Source organism: Ursus arctos, unplaced genomic scaffold (genome assembly GCF_023065955.2).
Source record: "Ursus arctos isolate Adak ecotype North America unplaced genomic scaffold, UrsArc2.0 scaffold_3, whole genome shotgun sequence".
Taxonomy (NCBI): Eukaryota; Metazoa; Chordata; class Mammalia; order Carnivora; family Ursidae; genus Ursus; species Ursus arctos.
In genome coordinates this window covers 5,800,955-5,807,936 of record NW_026622985.1, presented here as the reverse complement: position 1 = coordinate 5,807,936, position 6,982 = coordinate 5,800,955, and the positions used below count along the sequence as shown (strand labels likewise).

General features: G+C 38.5%; 1 non-coding gene and 1 pseudogene across 1 annotated transcript; both read left to right on the top strand.

The window, feature by feature from the left end:
* Positions 1 to 5,404: 5,404 nt before the first annotated feature.
* On the top strand, positions 5,405 to 5,544 carry LOC113267242 (small nucleolar RNA SNORA7). The gene has a single exon (XR_003320648.1). It is a non-coding gene; the product is annotated as a small nucleolar RNA SNORA7 (small nucleolar RNA).
* A 71-nt stretch (positions 5,545 to 5,615) lies between these two features.
* LOC113266143 (60S ribosomal protein L32-like) lies at positions 5,616 to 6,011 on the top strand (annotated as a pseudogene).
* Positions 6,012 to 6,982: the final 971 nt, after the last annotated feature.

Sequence of the window (6,982 nt, the reverse complement as noted above, 5' to 3'; positions counted from 1 at the left end):
ATATGTATGAATTCATTCACCATTTTACTCCCATGCCTAATGTAGTACGTGGTGCATGGCATATTAACACAAACGTCAGGTAAAAGAATTAAAAATTGAATACACTGGTAGGTAAGAAAACACAGAGACTTACAAAGAAAGAAAGAAAAATCTGCTCAGGGGTAAAAAATCAATAACAGATTCTTTTGGCCTCCTCATAACATCGGATCTCAGCTACTTTTCTGTAGATGTTTATCTTCGTTGGGCCTCTGAAGGGGGATGGACTCAAGGCAAAATGTGTACTTATGGGTTCGAGAGGGGGGTCCTTGGTTTTTTTACCTACAGCTTGATGGCCCACCTTCCCAAGACGGGACACAAATGTTCACCTTATTAAATGGAAAGGCAACGCCACCACACACAGGTAATAACCACTAGATTAGAGCCTGAATCTTCAGCTGGGCTCCTAGTCCCTTCCTCAGGTCAGGAAGGCAGGGAGGTGGAGAGAAACCTCTCCACGGTTGGAGGTCAAACCTTCCAAAGGCCAGACTGTATTGCTGTGCACACGAGGCTGTAGAGAGTCAAGAATGAGACATGAACTGTCTGCATCAGGACAAATCAGAGTCCGGGAGGGATGTGCCCCATTTGTCTTTTCTGTTGCGTCCCGATCAGCTGTGTCTGTTCATTGAAGCACTTCCCTTGTGTCCAGTAAGAAACTTTTGCAGTGTTCTTGTTGTGTTCTCTTATGTTTATTACAACAGAGCTTATGTTTCTGGTTGCCCTGATATTGCCCCTGTTCATGGCATCATCTAAGTGTATTTTCCAGCTATCTATTGCAAGCATTAAAGAAAGTCCTTTGTGTCTACCCAATCTACCAAATTCTCTTATTGGTGCTAACATTTGTATTCAATATTCTCATATTCTCTAGGTGTAAGCAGTATCATCTACAAATAATGAGAATTTTGTCTATTCTCCAGTCTTTGGGTCCTGTATTTCTGCTTCATTCCTTGCTTTATTGGCTAAGCATTCTAGTATAATGTAAAATGATGAGTAGAGTCATATTTTATTTTGTTAATGGGGTAATTGCCAGTAGATTACTCTTAAATATGACATGGCTATTGCCATTATGTGTGTTTATATGCATATATATCTACATTACATATATACAAATACATTATAAAAATGTGTGTATATACATATATATTTCATGTTAAAATATCTTATACTTAATGTATCAAGATTTTTAAAATTAGGTATTAAAGCTAAACTATGTATCACTTCTTAAGTTCTTATTTGACCCAGTGATGCACTTACTACATTGTATCAGAGGCTTCCCTGACATCAAGTCATTTCTAGGTTTCTGTGTGAGAAACACTACCTGCATTGTGTCCTGCACTTAAAGTAGCTGATTAAAGGTTTTTTTTTTAAAGATTTTATTTATTCTTTTGAGAGAGAGAGAGACAGAGACAGAGACAGAGAGAGCAAGCACAAGCAGGGGCAGAGGCAGAGAGAGGGAGAAGCAGACTCCCTGCTGAGCAGAGAGTCGGATGAGGACTCGATCCCAGGACTTGGAGATCGTGACCTGAGCCAAAGGCAGACACTTAACCACCTGAGCCACCCAGGCACCCCACTGATTAAACTTTTTACACTTATATTCAAAAGTGATATTGGTTTACACATGATTGTTTGTGCTTTATGTATATTATTATCTTATCATCCTGGTTTCCAGCTTTATCTTTGTCCTAAAACATAATAGGTGATACTGGAAAAGTTCCTTTAAAATTTGAAAAAAAAAATGGGACACCTGGGTGGCTCAGTCAGTTAAGTGTATGCCTTTGGCTCAGGTCATGATCCTGGGATCTGCTTCTCCCTCTCCCTCTGCCCCTCCCCCAACTCATGTTTGCTCTCTCTCTCCTCTCTCCTCTCTCTCAAATAAATAAATAACATCTTTAAAAATAAGTAAATATCGGTAGGGGAAGAAAGGGATAAAGAAAGGGGGGGTAATCAGAAGGGGGAGTGAAGCATGAGAGACTATGGACTCTGAGAAACAAAGGGGGGTGGTGGGGGAATGGGATAGACTGGTGATGGGTAGTAAGGAGGGCACGTATTGCATGGTGCACTGGGTGTTATACGCAACTGATGAATCATCGAACTTTGCATTGGAAACCAGGGAGGTACTGTATGGTGACTAACATAATATAGTAAAAAAATATTTTAAAAATAAGTAAATAATAAAATTTGAAAAAATTTACCTATGATGTCATAGGTATATCTATGACCAGGTTTTTGGTGGAAATTCTTTGACAAAATTCCCCATTTCTTCCATGACTATTGATTTATTTGGCATTTCTACTACTCTTTCAGTTGAAGTTAATAATGAAGTTTCTTAGCATGTTATCCTCATGACTACATTTCTTATTCATAATGTATGTGTATAACAGCAGTCTTAATAATTTTTAACTTTCTCTGTACCTCTTTTATATCTGGTTTTTCATTTACAAATTTCTTTTGTGTGTGTTTCTATTTTTCCCTTTATTTTTTCTGAAATGTCCAATTTTTTTTTTATTTTCAGAGAATCAGTTATTAAATTTTTTAAACGATTTTATTTATTTATTTGACATAGAGACAGCTAATGAGAGAGGGAACACAAGCAGGGGAAGTGGGAGAGGAAGAAGCGGTCTCCCAGGGGAGCATGGAGTCCGATGCGGGGCTCGATCCCAGAACCCCAGGATCATGCCCTGAGCCGAAGGCAGATGCTTAACGACTGAGCCACCCAGGCACCCCCAGTTATTGAATTTATTAACATACTGCTTTCTACTGGGTTTATTTTAAAAAAAATGTTTTCTGCTTTGACCTTTATTTGAATCCTCTCATTTTAACAAACTGTATAATTTAATAAATGACCCTCAAGAACTGATAGATTAAGCACTGAAAAAGTAAGTAGAGATATAAAAGTCCTAAACAATACAATGGATATTCTCCAACTATTAGATTTATATAGGACTTTACACCAAAGAAACAGAGAAGGAACATTTTTCTCAAGCACATGTAAGACATTCTAAAAATAGAGCATGTATTATGCCATAAAAGTAGCCTCAATCAATTTCAAAGTTCATGAGGTTGGCGTGTGGCCAGCTATATTCTTTGTCATGATTATGACTGTGGCCACCCAGAACTCTAGGCACATGCTTCTTCATTCCCTTGGAACAGGGGTACCCTCTCCCTAAGTGAGGCAACTGGAAGACCTATCCAGACACTACAACCAGCTCCAAGTCAGAATGCCTCTTTGTGTCATGGGCTCTTTCTTCCATCAGGGTCCTCTTGTCTGCAAAACATAGATATGAGGGCTGTCCTTGTTAGGGACTGTTGTCCCTCCCTCTCATTCAGTAAAATCAATTTAGATTTTTCATTTGCTTATTGAAGAACTACCGTTACTGATAGTTGCATTAAAATAAGCAACGAGGGTATTTGTAGACATCTACTTTGGAGGGTCCCATCTGAATGTGTAACACAAGCAGTGAGCAGACCAAGTTGAACTTTGAATGTGAAAGCGAACCAGCGATGATCTATCCTTTTCCATGTGTGTCATGCACGCGTATGCACATATAGCTCTGTACAGGTTTATCATGTGTGTGGCTTCACGTGATATCACCATATTTTACATGCAGAACTGTGTCATCACCACTAGGATTTCTTCTGCCTGTAAAGCCACAGTCAGCCTCCCTCACCCTTAATCCTGGCAACCACTAATCTGTCTTAACACCTATAGTTATGTTATTCCATAAATGCCATACATTTGAGAACTGCTTTTGGAATTTTATAATAAAGCATTTAGACAAGAATGCCTTTTTTAAAGTAAATATGCAATGAATAATTAAATAATTAGTTTGCATTTCTCAATAAACTTAATGCCAATTATACACTGCACAAAATATTTGTTAACATTTGCCAACCACTACAGGAGCTGTAGTGTCATGAAACCCCATGAGAAAACCAGAAGATAAAAATCCGCTGAAGCACCAACATCTACTTCAAGATTTAAGAATTATTCCAAGAAGATGAAAAATCAAGATGTGTAAGTGCATTTCATATCACTCGTGAAACATGACTTTCCATTTGGATCAAATGACCCTTTTGGAATTTATTCCATTTATCTTCAATTACAAGATTTCTTGTCTGTAATCAAAAGAAAAGTATTAGCTTTTCAATGCGTTGGCCCCTTAGTAGAAGTACTGTGCCTACATATAACTGATGTGAGCTTTATAGCAAGGCTTATTTAAGGCTTTACTTAAATTCAAATAATGGTTTGATTTTTAAAACCAGTTTGTAAAGTCAAAGTAACGTCTTTGAAATTCAGTTTGTCAAAAATGAAATATTTGTCGTAATGGTAAATTTTACTACAAATCCTGCTTAAGTATTCAATAATGAAGACAAAACTAACAGGTCTGCAGCAATATTGTGAATATGAATTCTGATAAAGTGAAATGCTAAACAGAACAAGGCTCATAAAGTTTATGAAACATAGCTGTCCTTGGAATTGGTTGTGGAATGTAAACAGTCAATAAATACAACCCTAACAAGTTAAGACACTGGTTTATACACACCTAAAATAGTCACTGTAATTGTAGGTGAACTACAAAATTGTGATGTTGATTTACATATAAAAGGAAAAACCCCTGGGCAGGGCAGTGCTTTTGCTCTTTGGTGCCACTATTACTCACATTATGGAAATGCTTTAAGGTTAAGAAATGGCTGTAAATCAAACTAAGGGACCTACAGTAGTGCCATTCGGTTTGTTAACAAGTGTTATAAATTTGGATGATATTTCATTCAAGACAAATTGGAAATCTGTAGCCAAAAATATTCAACAGTGCCGTGCTAAAAATCTGTAGCAGTTTGTATTTTAACAAATGGAATTATTTGAAATGAAGCTGATACACTGTGAACACCGATCCAGCGACTGTATCTTGCTCAATGTTGAAAGCAAAGAAAGAGCTAGACAATTACATAATGAGAGTCCAAACAAGACACTAGACTTAATTTTGAATATCCGAAATTGTGTTTGGCATTACTTAGATATGTAGAAGCAGTATTGCAATAGGGGCGCCTGGGTAGCACAGCGGTTAAGCGTCTGCCTTCGGCTCAGGGCGTGATCCCAGCGTTGTGGGATCGAGCCCCACATCAGGCTCCTCTGCTATGAGCCTGCTTCTTCCTCTCCCACTCCCCCTGCTTGTGTTCCCTCTCTCGCTGGCTGTCTCTATCTCTGTCAAATAAATAAATAAAAATCTTCAAAAAAAAAAAGAAGCAGTATTGCAATAAAGCTGTTATTTTTATTTTGGATACATTCATATTTTCTACCAGAATGAAATGAAAGAGAGGTTCCACAATGTGAACCATCTCAGAACATTCAAAAGAATCATGAGAAGATGACCTCCCAGGCTGGCATCTGGAGAGTGGCTAGTATTCTGCCAGCTTCAGGTACAGGAGAGGAAGAAAGCCTGGCAGAGCGGTTGCCATTCCATTCCCAGCTTGCTCAGTAGCTGGTGATTGGAAGACACTGCAACAATGTTCAAGCCCTGAGCAGGAAAGTCCCCTTCAAGACTCTTGAACACCATCTCAGCCTCTTTCTTGAAGGCATCATGGCTGCCCTCAGACTTCTGGTGAAGTCCAAAATCATTAAAAAGAGGACCAAGTAGTTCACCAGGCACCCGTCTGACTGATATGTCAAAATTAAGCACAACTGGCAGAAACTCAGAGGCATTGACAACAAGGTGCACAGAAGACTCGAGGGCCAGATCTTGATGCCCAACACTGGTTATGGGAGCAACAAAAACACAAAGCACATGTGTCCCAGTGGCTTCCGGAAGTTCCTGGTCCACAATGTCAAGGAGCTTGAAATGTTGCTGCTGTGCTACAAATCTCACTGTGAAAAGATTGCTCCCAGTATGTCCTCCAAGAACCACAATGCCATTGTGAAAAGAACAGCCTAGCTGGCCATCAGTCCCAATGCCAGGCTGTACAGCAAAGAAAATTAATAGACAGACAGCTTGTGTGCTGTCATTATTTGTGTTAATAAAACCATAAAACTACCAAAAAAGAAAACTCATAGAAAGAGATGATTTATTTCGAGTTCTGTTTACAAATATTTGCTAAAGGAAAGTACTAGTGAATAAAGGTAAGAGGATAATGCTTAAGAAAATATTTAGGCTTAAATACATACCATCTTAACACAAAAAATATTAGAATATTTTCCATTTAGCAAAATTTACTCTGCCTAGCAAAGATATGTTTTATAGAGAAAAATCAAAGGTGTCACCTCACACCTATCAGAATGGCTAAAATCAACAACACAAGAGGCAGGCATTGCTGAAGATGTGAAGAAAGGGGAACCCTCGTGCACTGTAGGTGGGAATGCAAACTAGTGCAGCCATTCTAGAAAACAGTATAGCAGGTCCTCAAAAAGTTAAAAACAGAACCCTATGATCCAGCAATTGCACTATGAGGTAGTTACTCAAAGAATACAAAAACACTCATTCGGAGGGATACATACACCTTTATGTTTATAACAGCATTATCTACAATAGCCAAATTATGGAAACAGCCCAAATGTCCACTGACCGATAAATGGATAAAGAAGATGTAGTAAAGATACACAATGGAATATTACTCAATCATCAAAAATAATGGAATCTTGGGATGCCTCGGTGGCTCAGTGGTTAAGCAGCTGATTCTTGATTTCAGCTCAGGTCATGATCTCAGGGTTGTGATATCCAGCCCCACATTGTGCTCCACGCTGAGCCTGCTTAAGATTCTCTCTCTCTCTCCCTCTCTGCCTCTCCCCCTGCTCATGTGCTCTCTCTTTCTCTAAAAAAATAAATTAAAAAAAAAAAGAATGAAATCTTGCCATTTGCAAGGACATGGATGGAGCTAAAGTATATTATGCCAAGTGAAATAAGTCAGAGAAAGACAAATATCATATAATTTCACTCATACATGGAATTTAAGA